The sequence below is a fragment of the Ursus arctos genome, unplaced genomic scaffold (assembly GCF_023065955.2).
Source record: "Ursus arctos isolate Adak ecotype North America unplaced genomic scaffold, UrsArc2.0 scaffold_15, whole genome shotgun sequence".
NCBI lineage: Eukaryota > Metazoa > Chordata > Mammalia > Carnivora > Ursidae > Ursus > Ursus arctos.
In genome coordinates this window covers 21,649,885-21,677,234 of record NW_026622819.1, presented here as the reverse complement: position 1 = coordinate 21,677,234, position 27,350 = coordinate 21,649,885, and the positions used below count along the sequence as shown (strand labels likewise).

Genomic DNA, 27,350 nt, shown 5'->3' with positions numbered 1-27,350 from the left:
TATTATAATAGTATACTTATAAATCATCAGTCTAAAAAATGTGTTATTTAATAGAAGTATTAAATCAACTCACAATTATTGTAATCCATAATATACTTATTCTTATATCCGATTCTCATTTAAATTCTTCTGTTTGTCTTTTTTTTCCCTCTCTGCATTTTCCTTTATTCCATCTTAAAAACTTTTTTAGAAATATATGTGTTTTGTATTTATGGTTCCTGGTTTCCCTAGTTCTTAAAAATGTCTGGTGTTTTGTTTTGTTTTAACAAATTATAGATCTAATTTAAGTAACCATATCTCAATCAAAAACAACTTTAGGGGCACCTGGGTGTCTCAGTCGGTTGAGTGACCAACCCTTGATTTCGGGCTCAGGTCATGATCTCAGGGTCTTAAGATTGAGCCCTCCCCTCACCACCCCTTCTTTGGGCTCTGCACTCTGGAGGAATTTTGCTTGAAATTCCTTCCTTCTCCCTCTTCCTCTGCCCCTCCTCCCTCTCCTGCACACACAGGTGCTTTCTCTCTCTCTCAAATAAATAAATAAATAAATCTTAAAAAAAACCCTTTAACAGCAGCATAGGCATATATTTATGCATTTGTTCTTGGTAAAAAAAAAAAAAACAGCAACAAAAATATCAATATGCATAACTTCTATAACATGGCAATACATTTTATGTGGATTTTCTTGATCCCTCTCTCCACCATAGTTCTAAACTCAAGGTTCTGTCATATCTAAAATATCTCTTCTTGGGGCACCTTGGTGGCTCAGTTGGTGAAGCAGCTGCCTTCAGCTCAGATTTCAGTGCAGATTGTGATCTGAGGGTCCTGGGATCAGCCTCCTGTGTCTGGGCTCCCTGAATAGCAGGGAATCTGCTTCTCCCTCTCCCTCTCCTCCTCCCCCCTGCTCGTGCACTCACCCGCTCTCTTGCTCTCTTTAATAAAATAAAATCTTTGTATTTAAAAAACCTTCCATTTAAAATAAAATAAAATAAAATAAAATAAAATAAAATAAAATAAAATATCTCTTCTTATCTGGGGCGCCTTAGTGGTTCAGTTGGTTGAGCGGCCAGCTCTTGGTTTCAGCTCAGGTCATAATCTTGGGGTCCTGGGATCCGGCCCTGGGTCAGGCTCTGCACTCAGGGAAGTCTGCTTGGGATTCTCTTTATTTATCCCTCTCCTGCTGCTCACCATGACCCCCCCTTCTCTCTCTCTGAAATAAATCTTTTAAAAAATAAAATAAAATATCTCTTCTTATCTGCAAACTCATACCTATACAAAGAAATATTTCAAGTAACCTGAAAGTTAAGAGGTAAAAATGCTGAATAAATTATAATACATATACATAAAGAGAGAATAGAGGAATATTACAGTTTTTAGATGGGATTTGTATGTTCTTCCTGGCATGATATCCATATGTTGTTTAAGTGAGAAAAGCAAGTTTGAGAGCACTGTGTGTCCTTTGATTCCAGCTTTCATAGAAACAACAAACCCATTTACATATGTGTGTATGTGTATATTTTTGTATGGGTGCATGGTGTCTTTTTAAATTCATGAGGAAAGCCATAGTAAATTACAAAATGAACAATATTTGTTGCTTGAAGAAGCTAGAAAACATTTTATTTCTGCAGTTGAATTAAAAATGTTTTATTTTGCAATTCAAGCAGAAAGTAAATTTAGTTTTCCTCCACCTTTTTATTCCACTCAGACCCTCAGTGGACTGGATAATGCCCATCCACGATGGTGAAGGAAGTCTTCTTTACTTGTCTGCTGATTGAAATGCAAATCTCTTCCTGACACCCGCACAGACGCAGAATAATGTTTTACCAGCTACCTAGCCATCTCTTACCCAGTCAAGTTGACACGTAAAATTAACCATCACAATTTAACATTAGCTGGGCCTTGCTGTTTTTTAAAATTTATTCTTTGTGTCTTTTTTTGTTGCTGTTACGTGAATTCATTTTCGGTTTTACTGGGAGTATCTTTATGATCAATTTTCTTTTAAAAAAAATGAGTATTAAGGAGGGCACTTGTGATGAACACTGGGTGTTATATGTAAGTGATGAATCACTACATTCTACTCCTAGAATTAATATTACACTATATGTTAACTAACTGAAATTTAAATAAGAACTTGAAACTCCAAAAAAAGGGTATGTAGTTTATTTTTTTTTATTTTCTTCAATATTTGCATTTTGGTTTTTATAATTATAGTTAGATATAGAATTATTTTTACACTATTTTTTCTTATAAGAGTTATACAAGTTGCTATGGCTTTTGGAGGGTGGGACTGTCCATCAATAATTTTTTGTCACCTCATCACATAATAAGGAAAATGTAATCTTTTTTAAGTATAAATATTCCTTCTTTCTAGAAGTTTGTAGGATTTTATTATTTTGGGTGTTAATTTCCGCTGAATGTTTCCAGTGAAGGCACCATTAATCTAAAAAGTTGTTGTTGTTTTTTTTAATTCAGTAAAATGTTCCATTTATTTATCTGAATTTTTTTTTCTCTCATATTTTCTCTATATTCCTCTCTAGGGTCTATGTTGTTAAGCCTGCGTTTAATACCCAAGCGCCCTGATCACTAAGTTTCATGTTCATATTTTGCGGGAATGCTATATCTCAAGTTTTAATGAAGATATTTATTAAGGTAATTGTATTTATTTTTGCATTAGTTTTCTTTCCTAATGGATAGTTCTTTCCTTTGTTCCAGCTGGTGTTCTTCTATGTTCCCCTCAAATATTTGGAGATTATGGATTTTCTGTATAAATTCTTAATAGTAGTTAACATAGATCAATATTAATAGTTTAACTGGCTTTTTTTTTAAATCACTCGCTGCAACACTAAATGTTTTTCTTTTTCAAACAGTGAATGTACTTTTAGTTTACTGATTTCTAGCTGTAGTTATAATTATGCATTTGATTCAGGTGCAGCCTTCCTGCTGAATAGGAAGGAAGTGACCTTCCTCCAGTGATGGTCGGAATTCATCCTGGGCACTTCTCAGCTTCTCTCTCCAGATGCAAAACCCCTCTGGGAAACTACTTTCCTCCATCTCTTTGGAGAGGTATCCTTGCTAATTTATTCAGGGATGAACACTATAGTTACAGAATATGGTAAGAGGTCACTGACATAGCATTAATGAAATTCATACTTGACTACAAGACACCCTCCTCTGGTTTCCCAGAACATGTTTCTTGATCTGTGCGTTTGGGAAGATTTGAAATCTCACTATTTTGAAGTTTCTTCATTTTGTCTACATTGGGTTGTGGAAGTTTCAGATTAGGTTTGTCCTGTGAAGTAAATCTGATCTTATTGGTTTTATGACCACCAGAAATATGTCAATAGTTTATTCTTCTGAAGGAATCATCTTGGTTTTTCATGAGCTCCCAGTCTTTAATTGGTGGTCATTTTGTGGTCATTCTATTTTATTTTGTGGTCATTCTATAATTTCAAAGTGATTTCAGAAAGAAGAAGAGATTAACACGTCGTTAGCCACTTTGAACCCCCAAAATCTTACATCCCTTTTATGTAATATCACAGTGAGGGAACAAAAGAAACAGTTAATAGCAGTCAGAGTTTAGGATATGACTACAGTTCTCTGAATTATATTTGCATTTATGTAAATAGCAGTTGAAAATAATCCCCATTAGAACAGGTTGCACATTCTTAAATGTGATTATTTTAAACTTTATTATAATTAATTTTAATAAAATTACATACCAATTTTCTGAAATCCAGCTTTCCAGTAACCAAAATCAAAGATATGATTAATGTATCCACATTAAAAGTGCTTTTAAAAAATTAAGCAAGAAAAATGCACTAATAAAGTAAATGTGGATTTTATTGGTAAATAAAGAAAGTCAATTGGTTTCCAATAAATTACAACTAGATATTTCCTAGAATTTAAATTGAATGTAGAATAGAAATCCCATACAGAATGTAACTTTAATTCATAAGCCAACATGGCAGTTTTTACCATTTGTAACATGAGAGTGAGTGAAAAATCATTTGGGTTTCTTTTTAAAATGTTTATTCCAGGTCCCCATCCCCCAATATGCTAATGCGGTGCCCAAGAAACTAAGTTTCTAACAGAAATCCCCAGGTGGATTCTGATGACAGACTCTATTCAAAGACGGTATGTACTCATTTTGCCACGCAAAGGCTCAACAGAAACAATCAGATTTGATAACGCTGCAGCATCACTAGCGAAAATAATAACAGTAATAGTAATAATAACAATAACAAGAGGAAACACAAATTAATTGTTTTATAGTTATCAAGTGATCTGCTATAAACTGTAATGATTTCTCCTAATTTTTATTTTTAAAAATCAGTTTCTACTAATTAAATTCACATTTCTGATAGACTTTAGCCTAAGAAAGAGGAACCTATTGTTTGATGTCCTGTAGGTAGCAAGTAGTAATATTCTCTGACACCAGAGATTTCTCTTATAGTCCTTCCTACTAGACAGTTCTATCTAAAATCATAATTTTAATAGTGAAAATTAAAAACATATGTATATTTCATATAATTACTATGCATCATGTTAGTGTATCACATGACTAATAGAGTGACACCTTTATAATATTGATTTTTCCTATGAAAGAACAAGGTATTTCCTTTCACTTATTTTATTTTTTTATTATTTTTTAAGATTTTATTTATTTGACAGAGAGAGAGAGACAGCCAGCGAGAGAGGGAACACAAGCAGGGGGAGTGGGAGAGGAAGAAGCAGGCTCATAGCGGAGCAGCCTGACGTGGGGCTCAATCCCAGAACGCTGGGATCATGCCCTGAGCCGAAGGCAGATGCTTAAGGACTGAGCCACCCAGGCGCCCCTCCTTTCACTTATTTTAGTTTCCTTTTAAGACTTTCAATAATGCTTCATCTGTCGAATACCTAAAAATTTCTGACTATTTCTAAATATTTTCTTTTTGTTCTACTAAAAGAGAGATTCTTTTTTTTTGTTATGTTTTCTATCTTACTATTAATTCTCACTAGGTAAAGTATTTTTGGTGTGAAATTAAATCTCCAGACGATCTAACAAATGTCTTCTTACTTTTATTTCTGTTGTCTATTACTAGAATTTTCCAGGGGAACCACCTGTAAACTTTGAAAAATTTGTGCACTCGTCTAGTAATTATGCCTCTCATATAATCATATGTTGTTTGAATACATACTAATCAAAAACTGTGTCTGGCTCTATGACCAAGACTTGAGTGAAAAACAAAATAAAACAAAACCTTGCCTCATGAAGCTTACAATTTAATGGAACTCTCAGGCATTTGTGAAAAAGTCATACAAAAATATAATTCCAAACTGTGGTAAGTTAAGAAAATATGTAGGAAGTTTTGACAACGTATTGCAAGGGTGATGTGATTAATAGTTTAGATTTTAGGGAGGAGCTGCAGTTACTAGGGGAATCATAAAAGAAGAACTTGTTTTACAGGCAGCACTGTTTGCAAGCTCCGGACATGAGGGAAAACATGGCACAGCCCACAAAGGAGGATGAGATAGAAGAGTGTCCTATCTGTTGCTATGTAAGAAATTATCCTCAAATTTAATGGCTTCAAATGAGAACTCTGCTTTTTCTAACAGATTTTGGGAGTCAGAAAACAGACTGTGACTTAGATGGATGCCTTGATCTCAAGTCAAGCCACTGGCCAGCTGGGGCTATGGTCACACTTAAAGACTCCAGGTGAAAAGCTGGGGTGAATCCACGTATAGTCCCATTCGGATGGTGGCTGGCAGGCTTCAGTTCCTCCCACGTGAGCCTCCTACAGGGCTGTTCCATAACGTAGCGTAACATGGCGAGCAAATACAAGAGAGTGTGAAAGAGAGTATCCAAAAAGGAAACCGGTCTTTTTTTTTACAGCCTAATGTTGGAAATAACAGCCCACCCCTTCTGCTGTATTCTGCATGTTAGATAGGGCTCTGTAAGCCCAGTCCCCACCACCTACAGATTCCCCCATATATGTGTGTACACTCAGCCATTCAGATCTTCTCCACCTTGCTATCTCTTGTTTCTACTTCCACAGTGACCGTAAACTCTGATTGACCACAAGAATCTTCGTGTGTGCACAGCCTGACAGTGCTTTGCCAGATGCCCGTGTTGTGCTCCCCCTACCTCCTGAGGACTTCTCTGTTAAGCTGGTGTAAGGCCTCATTTGACCCATTCACTTATGCAACCCGAAAGTGTGTGCGTGTTAAGCCTCCATGAGGTAAACCTTAACAATAGGATTCAGTGAGTTGTGGTAAATTAATTCTTATTTCCCCCTTCTAATAGAAGGACCAGAAATGAAGTCACTATGAATTTTTGAGAATAATAATAGTATTCTGCTATTTTTCAATAATCTGCATTTGTATTGGCTCTCCCTTCCTCCCTGCCTTCCTCCACTTTGCTCCTCACTTCTGTTCCCTAGAATTGAACACTGCTTTCTGAAACTCAGGCTCAGCTTTCTGGAAAGATTATGCTACCAGTTGATACTTAGAATGCTGATATTTGGGGTAGAATTTTGGAACTGGATTTTACCCCCGACTAAAAGCAATAAGAACATTATGTAGTGGCACAATTACTAAGACTTTTACCTGTAGTTTGGATGAGATGCAGATGGAAGGTGAAGAGTTGAGATATACAGTGGCTAAGGCACTTGAGTACTATGATAACCAATAATAATTAAAAGGATTGTGAAGTAGGTTGACTTTTTTAGAACTGTGGCCTATAAGAAAGTACTGTATACAGCTGTTATTTTTAAGTCAAATTTTAGAATAAAAATATATGACTTTCAGAAATTAAAAGTTTACATTCATATATCCTTTACCTAGAGTGTCCAGATTTCATTATTTGCTATCTATATCCCTTATCTCTATCTACCTAAACATATCTACATAGAACAATACACATTTTGAATTACATACTTATTATTTGAAACTAAGTTTCTGATACTTCACACTTAAATATTTTAGCAGGCATTTCCTTTTTATAAAAGACATTGTATCCAACTGCAGGAAAATGATTACACTCAGGAAACTTAACATGATATACAAAGATGTCCTTCATTATGTATGTCGTGTAGTCAGTATACCAATTTGCTGCAAATATCCAATTAGGTATCTTTCATAGATATTTGCACTTGCTTGTTTTTGATCCAAGATCTCATAAAACACCACAGATTGGATTTGGTAATTCGGTCTCTCTTATCTCCTCTACTCCAGAACAGCCCCATCCTCCTTTTGTTTGTGTAACGTTGGAGGCTTTTGAAGTTGTGGCCGTGAGGATTTTCTTCACTTACCTCCAAGTCCCAGGAATGGACTTGTCTGAAGTCTTCAAATCCATCACTCTGAAATCTATCCCTGTGATGGCACTGACGTAACAGGCTGTCCGCAGGGCAGATTCCTGGAAGATGATGGATTCAGTTTAGAGCTGATGTTGTCAGGACTGCTGTCCTTTTATTTCCCATTCTTGATATTGGCAACATTTCATTCTTTCTATGGGAAATTCTTTTGTTGTTGTCATCATTGTCATTGTAACTGTAGTTTTATCAATTTTATTGAACTTTTCAAAAAGTAACCTTTTACTTGCATTGATTTTGTCTATTTTTTTCTGTTTTCAGTTTCTTTAATTTCTTCTCTAGCCTTTATTCTTTCCTTATTTCTACTTGCTTTGGATTTAATTTGCTTACTTTTAAGTTTCTTAAGATAGAACATTAGATTATTGAGCTAAGACTTCTTTTTTTTCTTTTTTCTTTTTTTAGGCAGACTCCATGCCCAGCATGGAGCCCAGCACAGGGCTCAATCTCACAACCCTGAGATCATGACCCGAGTTGGAAGTTTATGACTAAGCCACACAGATACCCCTTTTTCTTTTCTGATGTAAGTGTTTAATACTATATATTATCCTGAAAACACTATTGTATCTGTATCTCACATATTGTTATATATTGTATTTCTATTTGTATTAAATTCAAAATATTAAAAATTGGGATATCGAATTTCTAAATATTTGAGGATTTTTCAGATATATTTTTTATTGATTTATAATTAAATTCCATTATGCTATTAGAATATGCTTGCTATGGCTGCAATTCTTTTAAATTGGGTGAGTGTTTGTTTATTTGTTTGTTATGGCCTATTATATGGTATATCTTGATGAATGTTCAATATGTCTTTGAAAAGAATGTTCTGCTGTTGTTGGGTGGGTTGTTCTATAAATGTCAAGTAAGACTATGTGGTGGGTAATATTCAAATCTAAACTCTTCCTGATTTTTCTATTTGTTCTATCAATTGCTGAGAAAGGATTGTTGGAGTCTCCAATTTTAAATTTATATTCCTTATTCATTTTGCTAGCATCCATTTTTGCTTCTTTATTTTGATACTCTGTTTCTAAGAACATAGACATTTAGGGTCATGATGTCTTCTTGAAGAACTGACCCTTAATCATGATGTAATGTTGCATCTTTTAGTCCTGATTATATACTTGATTGTGAGGCTTGCTTTTGGAATATAGCCATTCCAACTTTTTCTGGGTTAGTGTTTACACAGTATGTCTTTCTCTATCTTTTTTACTTTTAACCTATCTTTATCATATATAAACTGTATTTCTTATAGACAATATAGAATTTGATTTTGCTATTTGATCCAATCTGATAATTGCGGTTCTAAGAAACTTGTGTTTAAGCTATTCATAGTTAATGTGACTATGGGTGTGGTTGGATTAAAAATATACCAAGTTGCTAGCTATTCTCTGTCATTTCATCTAATCTTTGCATACTCTTGCTCTTCCTTTTTTGGTGCTAAATGAATATTATCTTTTATATCTTTTATATCATTTTACCTCCTCTACTGGCTTACTACTTATACATCTTTCATGTATTTTTAGTGATTTCCTTCGGATTTAAAATATACAGCTTTATATTTTTTTATATTTTATATTTTTATATTTTTAATCGATCAGGTTCTACCTTCAAATGATGTGCTGCTTCACCTGTTATACGAGGACCTTAAAACTGGCCTTCAAATGTCATAAGTCCAGCAGTGTCACTCTTCATTCAGATTTAGGCTTCTGTTTTGTGGTGGAGAAAAAAGAGGAGGATCTATGTTGAGGGACATAAATTGAGAAGATGTGGCTGCCCATTGACCTATGAGCTAGATGTGGGGCAATCTGAGTCTCCATACCCCTACGCGGTCCTTGGAATGGGGGTTCTGCTTGCCTTTTCTGCATCCAGAGGCTGCTCCAAGGATATAGCCTTGAGGTAGTGATGTGGTGTTGAAAATACCTGCATGGTGTTTTACTGAACCCAGTTATGACCTCTATATAAACTTTTAAGATTTAGTGGGAGGGAGGAGGTGCTGGGATCTGTTAATCTTGCCACCCAAGACAAGGCTCTTGTGTAGGTTACCTTTGCTTATTAAAACTGCCACCTACCAACCTGGAATGGCCTCCATCTTTCTTCACTCTCTCCCTGCCCTTTGCTATAAGAGGCCCATTTCAGATTACTTCCCAGAAGCACCCAGGAGTTCACTAATCAATGATCTGGGTGGAGATACTTGTCCCTCCCACATGGCTATTGTTTCCTTCCCCTGGTCTGCATTAGAATGGGTACATCCTAGTGACCTTTTAGACCTTTGTTGTGAAAGGCCAGTGGGGTTCCTGAAGAAAGAAATTTCCAGAGTAAGGAAACTCCTCCAATTTCTTCAGTGCACAGATGTTTCACTTGGTACTGCCAACCTATAATCATTCTTCTCCAATTTGTCAGCTGTACTAGCTAAGTTCTTCTTACCAATATCCTGCTGTGTGTACCAATTTTGTTTTGTTTTGTGCTGTTTTTTAAAACGGTGTTTTATCTGTATATAAAAGTACTATTGCATTATTTGGAACATTAGTCTGTCTCTTACATGTCACTTTCTAAAAGACAATTTCACATCTGACTCTGACAAATTTTAAATTCTTAAGTGTATTAACTGCTAGAATTCTCACGATAGCAAATGTTACACTGAAAATATTTTATGATGAAAAGCCTTTAGAATAAAATGCCCTTGATACTGCAAACAATGTTTTAATGTATTAAACAGGGAAGTTTTTAAACCAAAGTACTTAATAAGTTTCTCACAAGTTGGTATGCCAACTTAAATACATACCTCACTAAGAATGATTGCTTCTATAATAGAACAGTCCTACACTGAGATCTATTTCATTACCGAAATAGCTGAATATCAGTGTGTTATTGGGAGATATATATAGCCAGTTGTATATTCATATTGTGCGGTATACTTTATAATAAATACTCAAGGACTTTAAAATACTATAGCTAAGTGATTTACCCTTGAGATTCAAGGATTACTGTAATGTATTTTGACTTTCATATCTTATATAATAGTAAGTTCATTTGGTTCAGACCGAAATATTTTCGAGCGACTACAATAATTCCAGTACCAAACAGTTTGGGAAATAATTGTTTTGAATCTCATTTTTTTTTATTACCCATCATCTACACTATGCCATCCAGACAAGAGAATAGTGAAGTAAAAGCACATTGTTGATTTTCTGGTTACATTAAAAGTCTTCTTATTAACATTCATTGATATGGGCTTGATTTTTTTAAGTTCAAGGACTAAAATCATCAAAAGTAGAAAATAGTGTACTTTTAACTGTTGTTTTTAGATGGCTTCTGTTATAGAATTGCTATTTTTGAATGGTAGTCACAAAATGCCACAAAAGTCAGATGTGTAAATATTATATAGATTATGATATATTAACTCAAATTTAACTTAATCCTAATTTTAGGAAAGATACTGAACCTAACAGAAACAGCAAGTCAACGTAAAAGCTTGATTTGAGATATGCAGAGGTATGATTTAAGATAAAGCAAAAGATTATGCATTCTTATCATTCTACATTTTGTAATGTAGAACCTAGAATTGTCAACATTTTTGAGATATTTGGCTTAATCCCATGAAGTTAACATTTAAAATTTCAATAATTTACAGAATGCTTAACAATTTTTTAAAAGATTTATTTATTTATTTATTTATTTATTTATTTATTTATTTATCAGAGAGAGAAAGAGAGCACAAGCAAGGGGAGTGGCAGGCAGAGGGAGAAGCAGGCTCCCCACTGAGCAAGGAGCCTGATGTGGGACTCCATCCCAGGATCCTGGGATCATGACCTGAGCTGAAGGCAGATGCTTAACCAACTGAGCCACCCAAGCATCCCAGAATACTTAACAATTTAAAACAACATAAACTATGGATATATTATCCGGAATTTACAAATTAAAGCTGAAATCCTTATCTGAAGCTTAGTGACTATTGATTCCTTTGATCCAAACAAAATGAAAATTTCAGGACACCAAGGCACAGTTCAGTCAAGTAAGTTCAATTTCCCTTATTTTCTTTATTAAGTAGGAGACAAAAAAATACTCAGATATAAACTATGTGTTCTTCTGTCTGATGATAACATGTCAGACACAGTGGTGTTTACCAACGCAGTCTATTCAGCCCCACTATTTTCTGAGCAATTTTTCATCTAGGGAAAGCAATATAGTATAGTTCCAATAAAGATATGAAAATAAATCACCGAATGAAGCTGCTGGGAATATTTTAAAGAATGGCCAGATTCCATGGGCATTCACTTACACTTTTGCACTTAGGCACCTTATCTTTTGTTCTAGTCTTTTCTCTTCTTTATGCTTGGGGTAATGGCAGGTTGTCCAAAGTTCATCAGCCATTCTATGAATAGGAGTTTAGAATCTACATGCTAAATAAAGATGGCAGAGCAAGAAGACAGAATGAACTTGGGCCTTTGATGACATTGGTCAAGTGCTGTATTTTTAATAGCAATTTACAATAATACCACCACCAACAAAGCACTTAAGAGAGAGGTTGAGTATGAGAGAGACGTGTAATGAATTTCTTTAATGTTTTCCCTCTTTGCACTCTTTCTTTAAGACAGAGCACCATCATAGAATAATATGTTCCAAAAATACTTAATATTTATAACTAATTTATTCAATATATTTTCCATGAGGAGAAAAAAAAGTCATCAATGATAGAATCATAAAAATGTCTCCCCAAGATTTTCTGTTCTTTGATTATTCAGTGAGGCACTATTTTAGGTAATGCTGAGAAGAAACTTTGCACATGGAATCAAAATTACTAACCCATTGATTGATATTAGGGAGATAATCCTGGATTATGTGAGTGGGCCGATATAATCACATGAGCCCTTATAAGTCAAAGAAGACAGAATAGTCGGACACAAGACGAGATATTTGAGGAATGAAAGTAACCTGACCCACTCTTGCTGATTTGAAAATAAAGGAATGGGACCAACTGTTAAGGAACCTTCTGGAAGCTGAGAATGATCCCTAATTTCTAGTCAATAGCTAACAAGAAAGAGGGATCTTAGCCTTGCAACCACAAGGAAATGAATCCTAGAAAAAACTTGCATAAGGCTGATAGTGGATTTTCCGCTTGAGTCTGCAGAAAGGAACACAGCCCTGGGAACACCTTGATTTTGGTCTTCTGAGACCCAGGCCAGCTAGACTTCAGATCTACAGAACTGTGAGATCATGCCTGTGTTGTTTTAAGCCCCTAAATTTGTGGTCATTTTTGGCAACACTATGAAACTAATAATCATGGTAATATAAAAGAACCTGTTTAGGGAATTTACAAAAATGCCCTGAAACATTAGCCTTTCCAAAATTATTTTCATCAAATGATAATGCAGAGGTCAGAGATCAGAACCCTGAAAAATTACTACTAAGAACTAAGTGTTTTAATGGAGGAAGGAAAAACAAGGGTCATGAAAGTCAATCAGAGTGAAAAGTGTGCGGCACTGTGGATGGTTCTCATTGGGTGAGCTTCCCCATCTGAAGTATGAAAAATAAATGCCATGAAGCTACACTACATTATAGTTTTCACATTTGTCAATTTCTTCAGAATATTTTTTAAAGATTTTATTTATTTGAGAGAGGGAGGAGAGAGAGAGAGAGAGAGGATGAGTGAATGGGGGGGGGAGGGTCAGAAGGAGAGGGAGAAACAGACTCTCTGCTGAGCAGGGAGCCTTAGGCAGGGTTCAATCCCAGGACCCCGGGATGATGACCTGAGCTGAAGGCAGACATTTAACTGACTGAGCCACCCAGGTGCCCCAGTTTCTTAAGAAATCTTCTATAAATTAATATAATTTTGACAAAACTGATTTTACTAACATTTTGTATTGTTGTAACTCTCAGATTTGAATTGTAATGTTTACTGGAGCATATAGGGAATCTATACTTATGTATTTTTGAGTACATAAAATGGGGAAGTACAGGTTGAGGGGAACACCTGGCTGGCTCATTCAGTAGACCAAGTGACTCTTGATCTCAGGGTCACGAGTTCAAGCCCCACATTGGATGTGGAGCCTACTTAAAAAAAAAAAAAAGTAGATTGATCAAGTCTATGTAATTCCATCTATTCACTCTTTTTGTTGTTGCGTTGAAGTGCTGTTCTCTTTTTTAAAAAAGTGCAGAGTGCAATTGAAATGAAAGGATTATAGTTTATGAATTATTCATTTGTAGTAGTGATATGTTCAATCAATCCAAAAGTATTAACTAAGTAACCATTATGTCCTGTGATTTTTATGCATAAATTTAACTATATTGCCATGACACAATACATATTTTGAATGTATCATATTGTTTTACGCACACAAATTAAGACTACAGCATAGTTATTAAATTTCACCTCTAAATATCTCAGTAGGTGATTAAATAGTAGTAATGCAGAATATAGTTAATAGTACCAGCCATCATTTCATCACCCACTCATAGTCTGAAAACAGATTGAAAAAAGAGTCCGTGCTTTATTTATCTGAGTTCCTCAAGCAACTAACAAAGTACCTAATACATAGGCAAATAAAAATACTGTTGAAATGAACTGTATCTTAATACTTATAAAATTTAAGCAAGAACATGGCCAAGGGTATTTGTATATCTGAGTAGTTATGTTTTGCCATTTTGATGAGATTTTCAAAATAACACTGAAAAGTCAATATTAAGTTTAATTCCTAATTACTTGACATCTTTCATTCTCTCAACAAATATTGCATGAGCACTTACCAGGCAGCAAGTATTGTTCAAGAGTTTTAGGATATGGAAAGGAACAGATAGAATCTTTAACTTCAAGAATTTCCTGGACACATTAGAATGTTTTGCAGGGATCGGACCTGAAGATACCTATTAGAAATTTATTCAGCATCCAGCAAAGAGCAAAAGAGGAAGTGCTTAATTCAAGGTAAGTTATTTGTTATTTGTTCACTTGCTTGCCAGGGAGAAAAATCAGTGAAACTGGCTTAAGGGAAATGTCATGTGGTATTCTTGTTTAATTATTCTGAAATGGGAAATGAAGTGTTTAATATGGATACATTAAATTATTTTATGATGAGTAAATTAAATGTTTTTTGCATTGAGGTTTTTTTATTTTTATTTTTAAAAAATTTTTTAAGGTGAAATTTAAACTTTATTTTTTTGAAGGCATTTGAGTATTTATTGAATATTTTTTTGTTTGTTTCAAGTTTTTATTTAAATTCTAGTTAGTTAACATATAGTGTAATATTGGGTTCAGGAGTAGAGTTTAGGGATTCATCACTTACATATAACAACCAGTGCTCATCACAAGTGCCCTCCCTAATACCCATCACCAATTTAGCCCATCCCCCATCCACTTTTTCTACTGACAATGTATCCATGTTAATTATGAACTTTAGAAAAGATGTAAATGATAAAAGAGGAGCGAATTGTATTTTTTGTTATTGACCAGGAGAAATATGTTTTAGGCAGTAGCAACTGAAGATGCAATTTGCAGGGCTGTGAAAACTCATAGAATCTTTGAACAAAGACAAGTAGTTTAGAAGAGACAGAGCAGAGAGTTTTGGTACAGAGTAGTGACAAGGGATGAGTCTAGAAGCAAGGAGGAGCAAGATCACAAACAGTCACAAACATATTGCCAAAAAGTATTTTATTTAAAACTAGACTGTGGGAAGCCAATGACAGTTATAAATTGCAGAGGAATGACCATATTTCCATTTCAGAATAATCAAACTGGCAGCAACATAGAGGATGGTCACAAAGGGAGGCCGGAATTTGAGTACGCAAACGAAGAGATAATGAGCACCAGCATTAGCCCAATGCCAGTGGAAACTGGGTGGAGGAGAGAGCTTCAAAAAAGATTTAAGACATAAAGTTGGCAAGACTTTCTGATTGATTTGAAATGAAGGGAAGGCACAGCAAAGAAAGAGTCAGGGAACCACCCCAATTTGCTGGCCACCAAAACTTAACTTATCACAAATACCTGTAATAACTATGAATTGAGATGAAAAAAATCTTATTTATAGTTAGATTTTCAGAATTAACCTAAATATTTCCTAATGAAGTCTGCCTCTAAATTATGCTTACTTCTATTTTCCTTTCTAGCACTCAACAGAAGTAACTTTACTTTTCATGTAATCATGGTGTACGTACCTTGAGAAATGTTAATTATAGTGTATTTCTTTCAGTCTTTCTCATGTTTGAATATTTCAAAATGGTTTGTGATATTAAATAAGAAATAAAAAGGTATAGTTCTAAATGCCACTATGAAATGTAAATATAGTTAGTACAATTTAACTAGAATAAGAAAACAAAAAAAATAATGGAGTTTTGTCCACTTACATTGCCTACTGATTTGTAGCAGTGGTAATTCATGTAAAAAGCTATAATGGAATGCATTTGAGATTATGTTTCTACAATCCTGTGGAAAGAATGCTGGAAGTGTATGTTTGTACCAAAACTGGAATCATTTTCCTGATGATACTGTTCAAGTAAGACTAAAAGCTATACGTTTTAAGAGTAGTCAGTAAATGTGGGTGGTTCAAATCACTCATTCCTATTAAAGTCACAAAATGCGTTATCCTCAATGATTTCCAATAATATTTTGTCATTGAAATAACATATTTGTAGAAAAAATAGTATATACACAAGCAAAGCAGGGTGAAAGAAACCAAAATTACTCATGATCCCAATAGCAATCATAAATATATATATAATTGTGAGAGAAAGAGTTTACGTGTGTGAGCAAGCTACCTGACCGCCTAAGACTTCCTGAGCAAAGTCTATCATTACAGTGATTACGGGACTCCAGCAGCAGAAAGGAATATTTTGATTCTAGTACATCAAAGTGCTTAGTCATTGGGGAAGCATAGTCCGGCATGAACACAATGACCAATCTTAGAGCAACTGAAGGCTGTCAACCAGCTGTCTTTCCCACAGAAGTTTCCCTTGAATTGAAATATAATCGGGACACTTCCTATCCATGTTTTTGCTTCACATCGATCCTCTTCTCCAACTGTGTTTGTAAACCATCTCCTCCGTAGTTCTTGTGGGTCTGTGTTTTTGGGGGCAAACTTATGAGAAGTTAATGGGGAGAGGTACAGTCACCATTGCTGCAAGTGGCTTTGGAGTACTTTTTATATTTACCATCTCCCTCCTCAACTACCAATACTAATTTCCTCCCTATCCTTAACTATTACCATAGGACTTGGTAGCTTATTTGGCTTCATGACGTGGAACCAGCTACATAATAGTACATAATGAAATGTAGTATTCCTTTTTTTTTTTTTTAAGATTTTATTTATTTACTTGGCAGAGAGAGAGAGACAGCCAGCGAGAGAGGAAACACAAGCAGGGGGAGCGTGAGAGGAAGAAGCAGGCTCCCAGTGGAGAAGCCTGATGTGGGGCTCGATCCCAGGACTCTGGAATCCTGCCCTGAGCTGAAGGCAGACGCTTAATGACTGAGCTACCCAGGTGCCCCAAAAATGTAGTATTCCTGTTCAAAAATTACTAAGAATTTCGAGACACTCACAGCAGAGAAATAAACCAAGCATGAGGTCCTTTCTATGCACAGAACCCTTCATGACTTCACAGGTCAAATACCCAGGAAGCTGGCCCTGTTGTGGCCCAAACCTAAATTTCTAAAGGGATTGAGACCTTGGTAATCACTCCTTTTTCTGGCTGCAGTTGCCGCATTCATCCATTCACAGTTACAATTGAGTTAGCACCAAATTTTTTTTTTTTTAAAGATTTTGTTTATTTATTTGACAGAGATAGAGACAGACAGCAAGAGAGGGAACACAAGCAGGGGGAGTGGGAGAGGAAGAAGCAGGCCCATAGCAGAGGAGCCTGATGTGGGGCTCGATCCCATAACGCTGGGATCACGCCCTGAGCCAAAGGCAGACGCTTAACCACTGTGCCACCCAGGCGCCCCAGCACCAAATTTTACCATGAAAATGCAAAATAAATTATGCATTTATGAATTGAGAATGAGGAATTGGATTAACATTGAAATTGTAAATGGGGGAATGGTAAATTAGAGCAGAGAATTCACTAAATTACAAAAATGAGGAAATCGATCTTTAAAAAAAAGTTTCAACATTATGCCAGTTGAATTCTATCTTTTTTTTTTTTTTGGAGAGAGATTGTGGAGTGGGCATGTGGGGGGTGGAGAGGGGAGAAGCAGAGGGAGAGGGAGGAGAGAAAATCTTTAGCAGGCTCCATGCCCAGCGTGGAGCCCAACGTGTGGCTTGATCTCATGATCCCAAGATCATGACTCAAGCTGAAATCAAGAGTTGTACGCTCAACGGATTGAGCCACCCAGGAGTCCCTGAATTGCATTTTTTTTTTTAAAGATTTTATTTATTTATTTATTTATTTGACAGAGAGAGAGCCAGCCAGCGAGAGAGGGAACACAGGCAGGGGGAGTGGGAGAGGAAGAAGCAGGCTCCCAGCGGAGGAGCCTGATGTGGGGCTCGATCCCAGGACTCTAGGACCATGCCCTGAGCCGAAGGCAGACGCTTAACGACTGCACCACCCAGGCGCCCCTGAATTGTATTTTTTTTAAACTATAAATTACTTTGTTTTCATTTCAAATTGGATTCTCCTATTTCCTGAAAAGACCTATGATTTCTGAAAAAAAATATATATAGAAGTTTTGTGATTACACAAACATATTATAAACTAATTGAGTTGAAAACTGGTGTTTAAAGGTCTTATGTCTTAGAAGAGTTGACAGTTGTTGAAGAAAAAATTTGAAAAAACTTACTGGAAAATATGAAACTTATTTGGTTAAGAATAAAAAACATTCTTTTGAAAAAATCAATATGCTGTGTCCAGTAATAATAATAAGTATTTACAAAGCACCTTCTAGGCACTAGGAAAAATTCTAATTGCTTTGCATATATTTACTCATCATAAGATACATGCCCCCATTTCATGGATGAGGAAACAGAATGAATGAATCTATATGAAAATTTAGCATTATTGTCTTAATTTTAAGATTAATTACAGATTAGTAAAATTTATGTGTTGCTATAAATTCAATTGTTTTGAATTACTTCTAAATTTTTATTATAATGATACTCAAAAAGAGAATTATACTTGTATGTTTGATTAGAGAGGAGAGTGGTCACATTTCAGGAAGTATAATGTATAATGTATAATGCCCATACTGGGGAAAAGGCTGTTCATTTTTGTTTGTTTGTTTTAAATAGTAGCTTTATTGAGATATTATTTATATACTGTGAATGTCACCACTTCAAAGTATACAATGTTTATTAGTAGTGGTAAAGCACTCAATGTTTAGTATATTCACAGAGTTCTGCAAGTATCACCACTACCTAATTTTGGAGTGTTTTCATCACCCCAAAAAGAAATTCCACATCCTTTAGCAGCAGCTCTCCCAGTCCTTCTTCTTCATTACTCCTATTCAACTGATAAGTTTTTCCAAACTTAGAAAAGCCATGTTGAATCTTAACCTAAGTCTTCATTTTTTGTTTGTGTTTAAGCTTTGAAAGACTTAACTGACTTTAAGAAGGTTATGAGAATGTTGCTTTTGAGAGAATTACAATGCCAAACATTGAGAGTTTTATATGAATCTTATTTTAAATGTGTTATACTGGATATTATCATAAAATTCAGTTTTTTTCTTCATGTAGCATGTTAAAGATGGGCTGCTTATAAATTTTAATCCTTTAAAATGGCTCTGCGTTGAATTTTTATGGTAGCTGGGCATTTCCCAGGAAGCATAAAAGACGTTGAGAGTTCTGCCTCTCCTGCTCCTTTTCCTTTTGCCTTTCAGATCGGGAGATCATGACTCTCCAGAAATCCCTGGGACGCCCTGCATACCTTTATTTGGGGCATGGAAATAGTTTATTGTTACTATTAATAAATAGCTTATCATTATTATTATTTCCATCCTCAAAATTACCACTGAAACTACCATGATAGATTTGTAAAGAAACAGGAGAACTCATGATAAAGAAAATTGTCTTTGATAGACAATTGTCATGATAGAAAAGAAGAAAAAAAGATGCGTCTTTTGATAGAAAATTGTCATGACAGAAAAGAAGAAAAGAAGAAAAAAAGATGCGTCAGAAATAGGAAGTCAAATTCAAAGCACTCTCGTCACGTCAACATATATGATAGTTCAGCACACTTTTTTCAGTGTATTTTTAGATGAATAAGGATTTAGGACACACTCTACTTCCATGTATATTGCTATTTTGGGAAAATGATGGCATTTTTCATGCTCGTCTCAAGAATAACTGAAATTCCAGGTGAATGTGGGACCAATCCCTCAATTTTATAGTGGATTCTAGTAAAGTTTGTCTTGAACCCTTACTTTATATATTTCATTAAACAACTAGGAATGTTTTATTATTTGTGAAGCTGGGCCTAAACCTTCGCTGAGAAAGAGAAAATCTGTTATCGTGAGTCATAATCAGAACCAGGTAACTTAAAATCCCTGACTTATTGGTGACTAGGAAGGGAGGCAGTAAGTGTGTGGAAAGAGCATGAATCTTCAAGTACCTGATAAAGAAGTATATGCTTTTTCCTCTTCAGTTACAGCTATTAGGCTCATTTCATGCTAGGGCCCTTCACCTTAAAGGATTCTTTTGTCACAGAATGTTATTTATTTGTTATCTAGAATCTTCTCATAGTCATTCAGTTAAATCCAGTGAACATTTGGAGTTCTTCCTAAGTGACAGATAAAGTGCTGGGTTAGGAATAGGACAAGGATTAGGAAATTGTCTATATCTTCAAGGTAATAAGAGTCAAATGATGGATATTTCCATGTAAACAAATGGTTTTGTGTAAGAAAAAATAAATGCTAAAGTATAAATTTCTACTAAGTTATGCTTTGAAAACTTAAAATGAGTGTGTTTGTCTCCCTTTTGTTTCCTAGGAGTGTACAGGTACGCTGTATAGTAAATATGAGTAAAAACTAATAATATAATTAAATATGTGCACTGCAGTTGCACTGCAGTGAAGTAGGTGATGGGTGTTAGCCTTCTGCAGCCATCTCCGGTGACCTCAGGGAGCATCAAAAATAAGAACCAGAGCACCATTTAGGCAGAGGCTTGCAGGCAATATTTTTGAATAATCAGACATGATAGAAACATAATATATTAAGATGACTTAAGGGTCGTTCATGCGTCCATGTGGAAATCAGAAAACCTTCATTTTTACAACCAAATTATACCTCATGACACAGGATTATACCTTGGAGAACTGCTTGCAAGCACATATACCCCATCCCCTCTTTGCAGTCCCCCGTAAGCTAACAGCTTTGGAGAAGTTCTTCAGAGCAATCTGAAAGACTGTCTCCTAGGCTATAGTTCTCAGTAAGACAACGAATAAAGCATTTACTAACCTATTTTGACATTGGCTCAATAATTATCTGAAGGTTAAAATGTGAAGCATTAGCTTGCAGGTATATAGGGCAAGGTTATATGGCAATGATTTTATATAATTACATTAATGTCTGAGGAAAAGAATAATGAGGTAAGGCATGGAGCTGTAGGCTGGGGACGAACCATCCATTTCTGAAGGGAGGGTGCAAGGCTGGGTGCAGACTCTGAAGTTAATCTGCCTAGTAGGAAACTTGGTGTCTTAATTACTTGGATGCCCTTGGCCAAATTGCTTACTTGTCTCCACCTAAGTTTCTTTACCTGTCAAATGTATCTGAGAGGCAATGCAGTCTTAAATGAGGTGACATATGTAAGCACTGGTCCTCTCTGAACCAAAAAATATAATCTATTAATTCATCAAACCATTCATTCATAAATACTTTTGTTATTTGACTAATGTTTACTTGTTCATACTGTGTATCAATCACTATTTAAAACAAGTGCCCTTTGACTGGTACTTAAGTGACCATTTTTGCCTCATGTTATTATCAGTGTTTCTCTCTATATATCATAATAAATTAGATATTCTTTTATGAGTTTTCAACTCAGAATATTTGGTTCTGGTGAACTTTACTTCAACACTTATAGACTTGCTACATTAAAATATTTCTAATTTATCATTTTTTCATCAATTGATGTTCAGTTACTCAAATATTCCAAGATAAAAGTTAAGACGCCAGGCTTGGGGTGCCAGGGTGGCTCAGGCATTAGGAGTCTGCCTTTGGCTCAGGTCATGATCCCAGGGTCCAGGGATCAAGCCCCGCATCGGGCTTCCCTGCTTAGTGGGAAGCCTGCTTCTCCCTCTCCCACTCCCCCTGCTTGTGTTCCCTCTCTCGCTGTCTCTCTCTGTCAAATAAATAAATAAAATATTAAAAAAAAAAAAAGATGCCAGGCTTTACATACATTATTTCTTAAGGTTTAGAGAAGTACAGACAATTAGAGAATACTAACAAATTTAGCCCTCAGCATAAAAAGTACCAGGGTATACTCTCATGATTTTCTCTGGGCTGGGAGTAAAGGAAGGGTGACAGTGAGATCATTTCTAATCTAAAGGGCTCCCTTGTGCAGAAAGGACATTGTGTGGGGATAGTGGCATGAGCAGAGTGCCAAAATTCCCCACTTCTGTAGTTGACTAAAAAGTTTGCTATACCCATGGATATCTTTACCATTAGTCATCTGGGTGGTCGAGGCGGAGCGCAAATGGATGTGGCATCTGTGATCATGAGCAGGTGAGTTTGGCTAGGCCACTAGAAGGATCTCTCTTATAGAGGCATGAACCTTGGGGGCTCCATGCATCCACAATACAGGAGACTTAATAAGCCATGAAATGAATTCACTCACAATGCTAGAATTAACAGTATCATAAAAGATGGAATGCCCAGCATCTCCAAGTAAGCCTCAAAATGAATCAGAAACAGAGCAAAAAATAAGTCTCATCTAATGCAGAAAGGGGAGTCAAGGAAAATTAGTGGTGATATGATAATAAGTGGAACATACGGGCAGATCTTTCCACAAGTGTGGCCAAGGAGAAAAGATATTGCCAGACAACAATAGAAAAATACTTCTTCATTTTTTTTTTTTTTAGAAAACTAGCATGAAAAAGAAAAGAACGAAATTTTAAAGAAAACCTAATTCAAGGTACAGAAGAAATTTCCCCACAGAGATTTATTAATAAAATACATCCAATAAACAGGAACTCATAGTTGAAAAGAAAAATTATAAAAGCCCATAGGGAATAAAGCAGACCTCATACAGAACCGATAAATGATTAGACGTGCAAGGAAATGAATTGATGCAGCTGTAAAGGGACTCACCAACAAAAAGAAAAGTAAAAACTTTCAAAATGATGTAGTTTAAAGAAATTAGGAATAGGATAACAAATAATGAGGACAGAAAAAAAAAATCCCATTTAAAGATAATTGGTATTTCTAGACACCGTAACAGTGAGAAGGAAAAGATTTTAAAATAACATTTTTCTGAAAGGAAATTTATAAAAGAAAGAATAACTGAATTCGAAGCCTACTAGAGCACACTGGGAAGTGATACAGATAATTGACACTGAAACATATCCATTTTAAGTTGCAGAACATCAGATAAAAAAAGAATTTAGGCAACCAGTCAGAAGGGAAAAAATCACTTTTGTGGGTGAAATTCAAGCTGGGCCCAGATCTCTTGTGAGCGCCAATCAGTGCCAGAAGATAAATGAGCCATCAGCACATTTTTCGGATAAATAAAATATGACCCCATTTTAACTAAGGTGTTGTTCGACTATAAAAGTAGAATACATACATTGTCAAACCTGAAGAGTTGAAAAACAAAATCTAACACCCATTGGTCTTTCTTGCAGAAAAAATCCAGCCAAACAAAATACTTACAGAGAAGCAAGCAAAAGACTAAGTGAGATATCTTCATAGAAGACAAAGGGGTCATATCTGAAAAGTTCTGAGACAAAGTGTGAAATAAAACTTTTCTACCTAGTCTTTTTTTTTTTAACTGAACAAAGGCAACACTCAAGCACTCACAAACATGCAGAAACTCATCAGAAACACCTGTAAACTGTTTTCACAAATATTTTTTTAAAGATTTATTTATTTTACAGGGAGAGAGAGTGGAGGGGAGGCACTGAGGAAGAGGGAGGGAGAGAATCTCAAGAAGACTCCCCACTGAGCTCAGAAGCCTTGCGGGGCTCGATCTCACCACCCTGAGATCATGACCTGAGCTGGAACACAGATTTGGATACAAGTGACAGCCATATAGGCGCCCATGCTTTCACAAATATCAAAAACAAAGCACAACAACAATTTAGCCAATTAAATCCAATGAACTAAGGAAATGAATGTGACAAAATAACTTGTGACTAAGAAACTTTAGCAGAGAGACTGATGGATCTGCTGAATTATTGTGAGAGATCAAACGTGCACGACCAAGGAAAACTGAGAAACGTGAGGACTTTGATACATTAGAATTGCTATCAATGAAGTAATGGGAAATATCAGAAATATTCTGACATTTTCTTTACTTATAAATGTGGGAATAATTTTCAAGCAGGTGGGGATGAAATAATGTAGATCCTGAAGCAATCTCTATTTGGCTTTATATGGTGAAAGGACTTTTTAAATCTATTTTAAAATATAATTTATTTTAAACAACTGTGGAAATTAAAGTTGTAGAAGAAAAATTTAACAGAAATGATGAAAATTGGAAGATAATGGGTGGAAATGTGGGAGGAAATTTAGGTGAGCTAATTCTCTGATCTTTCAAAGAAGGATTCAATCCTAATTCAAATTGCGTAGCTTTTTATATAAAAAAAGATAATGTTCCAAGGTCTTAGTTTTTTTTTCTATCATAATCTACTTTCTTTTAACTTTAAAGGAATGTTTAAGGAGAAACTTATCTGAATAATATAAATTTGTGTCTGATAGTCACTGTATTTCTTTCAGTATTACTTCAGCTTCTTTTATACTTCAAATCCAAGTAAAAATATAATTTATTATTATAGCATGCTTCTTATAATTATTCCCTAAGAAAGCACAACTTAAGTAAAGATACACATGAGTGCATCATTGGGCAGGCGATCTCAGGAAACAATGGTGAATAACAGCAGGAAAAAAACAAAACTAGAGGGAAGGCCAAAACACAGGAAAGGCTAGTGAATACTGGAATTAGTTGGTCTGGTTATCTTAGTTATATCTTACCCCATGCCTTAGTGTCAACAGAGAAGCCACATGGTGAAGGCAAAAGTCATATGATGTGGACTGAGGCAAGATTCTTTATGTTACCAAGTCCCTTCAGTGGTGGCTGGAATAAGAGAAAGTAAAATAGAAAGCACCTGCAGTGTTATATAGAAACAGTCCACCATTTATTACACTAAGATATCTTATTCTTTCGGTAGTTCTGAAGAATGAACTAAGTGGTAGTTCTTTCAGTAGTTCTGAAAGAATTTATTTTTCTGCAGCTCTCATGTTACAAATGAGTCCTGCATTGTTGGGAGAACAATTGCCATTATTTCTTGGAGGTATGACTACTGTCTGTCACAGATACCCCTTAAAGGTATTATCCAATCACAATTTTCTAAGTTTTATTTATTTAAGTTATCTCTACACCCAACATGGGGCTCAAACTCATCACCCCAAGATCAAGAGTCTCATGCTCTTCCAACTGAGCCAGCCAGGCAGCCGCAATTCTTGAATGACTCAAAGCAAGACGGTGAAAAAACAACAGTTCATACTTGTAGGTGACTGGGAAATCTGCATGATTTTACATGTAATTTGCACATAACTTTCATAGCTGTTTGGCCTAATCCTGAATGCACCATTTTTATTGTACAGTCAACTTATAATGTGCCTGCTTGACTTTTTGGCTCAGTGATCTGATAATGCCCAGTTGATGACGGGCAGCTGTTGTCTCACAATCACTTGATGTTCTAAAGCCATGCTTAATAAGAACCTAGTGGTATGTGAGGAGCTGTCATTCAAACTAAGAGTAATTTGCTGCCACACAAACCAAGACCTCCTCCTCCAATCATAAGATTCTTCAGTTAGACTTTCTAATTAGGACATAATAAGTGTTTCATTTCTCTCAGATTCCCTACCTTGTTCATAGGACCAGATGGCTTCACTTGTGAGTTCAATCAAACATTATAAGAAGAATACCAGTCCTTCTCAAACACTTCCAAAACATAGATGAAGAGTGAATCCTTCCAAACTCGTTTACAAGGCCAAAATTAACTGATACCAAAGCCAAACAAGGACACTAAAACAAAAGAACATTACAGGCCTATATCCCTAGTGGACATGCATGCAGAAATCCTCAGTAAAATATTATCAAGCCATATTCAACAGTACATTAAAGGGATCATACATCATGAACAAGTGCAGTTTATATCTGAAGTGCAAGGATAGGTCGACATCAGCACATCACTTTGATACACCACATTAACAAAGGGGATGATAAAATCATATGATTATCTCAGTAGATGGAGCTAGATAGCATATGACAAAATTCAATATTCATTTATGATAAAAACTCTCAACAAAATGGGTATGGAGAGGTCATACCTCAACATAATAAAGCTCATATATGACAATCTCAGCTAACATCGTACTTAATGGTGAAAAGCTGAAAGCTATACCTCTATGATCAGGAAAAAGACAAGGATGCCCACTCTTGCCAATTTTATTTAACATACTGCCAGAAGTACTAGCCAGAAATTAGGCAAGAAAAAGAAACAAATGGCATCCAAATCAGAAAGGAAGAAGTAAAAGTGTCTTTGTAGATGACATGATATTGTATGTATAAAATCTGTAAGACTTTACCAAGAAACTGTTAGAAGTAGTAAATAATTTCAATAAAGTTGCAGAATACAAAATCATTAGCATTAGAGAAATTAAGAAAAAGATCCCATTTACAATTACATCAAGAATAAAATTAACCGAGGTGAAAGATTTATACATTGAAGATCTGTTCGAGATTGAATCTTGGGCAACTTTTCATGAGTCAGTTGGTTATTTGGATGTCTTCTCTGGAAAAATATCTGTTTAGCTCCTTTGCCCATTTTTAAAATTGGATTCTTTGTAGTTTTCGATTGAGTAGTATAAGTTCTTTAAATCTAAAAGGACTATTTGGGGGACACCTGTCTGGCTCAGTCAGTAGAGTGACTGACTCTTGATCTTGAGGTTGTGAGTTCAAGCTCCACTTTGGGTGTAGAGATTACTTAAAAAAAAGAAAAGAAAGAAAAGAAAAGAGAAAAGAAAGAAAGAAAGAGAAAGAGAGAAAGAAAGAAAGAATTTTGAAAAGTCCTGCATATAAAATCCATGTAGAAACAGCGCACATATCATCCTTTGTACATTTATCTTAAATGGAAAATGGAATAAGCATGTGAGTAGTTTCAAAGTTGAGGATTTATTAATTTTGGGAAATTTTGTTTGAGATCTTTTTTTTCCAATTTGATATGAAAATCTATATACTATATGTCAGTTGCCATTGACCTGAAAATCTACCATACCAGACACTTCCATACTACTACCAAGAGCAAGTTCTGTCATGGGCTGAGTTGTGTTTACCAAAAAAGATATATTGAAGTCCTAAAACCTGACGCCTGTGACTGTGACTTTATTTGGAAATGGTGGTCTCTGCATAGTTAATCAAGATAGGTGAGGTCCCATGGATTAGGGTGTGTTCTAAATCCAAGGACTTGCATCGTTATAAGGAAAGAGGGACACAGAAAAAAAGGACACACAGGGGAAAGGATCATACGTGGATGGTGACAGAGGTTGGAGTAACAGAACTGCAAGTCAAGCAAAGCCAAGGATTTGCGAGCAACCACCAGAAACAGGAAGAGACAAGAAAGGATCCTCCCCTAGAGTCTCTAGGAGAGCTTGGCCCTGCTGACACCTCAATTTCAGACTTCTACCCACCAGAACTGGGGCAAAATAAATTTCTATTGCTTTAGGCCGTATACTTGTGATACTTTATTACTGCAGTTCTAGAATACTAATACAAACAGTATATGCAGTACATTTGCAAGTGATGTTCCGATTGAACAAACATTTCTTTGATGTATACTTACATATAAGGGCATTTGTCGTACCTTAAT

General features: G+C 35.5%; 1 pseudogene; it reads left to right on the top strand.

Moving 5' to 3' along the window:
• Window positions 1-21,907: 21,907 nt before the first annotated feature.
• LOC130543680 (casein kinase II subunit beta-like) overlaps window positions 21,908-27,350 on the top strand; it is a 29,474-nt pseudogene continuing 24,031 nt past the window's right edge.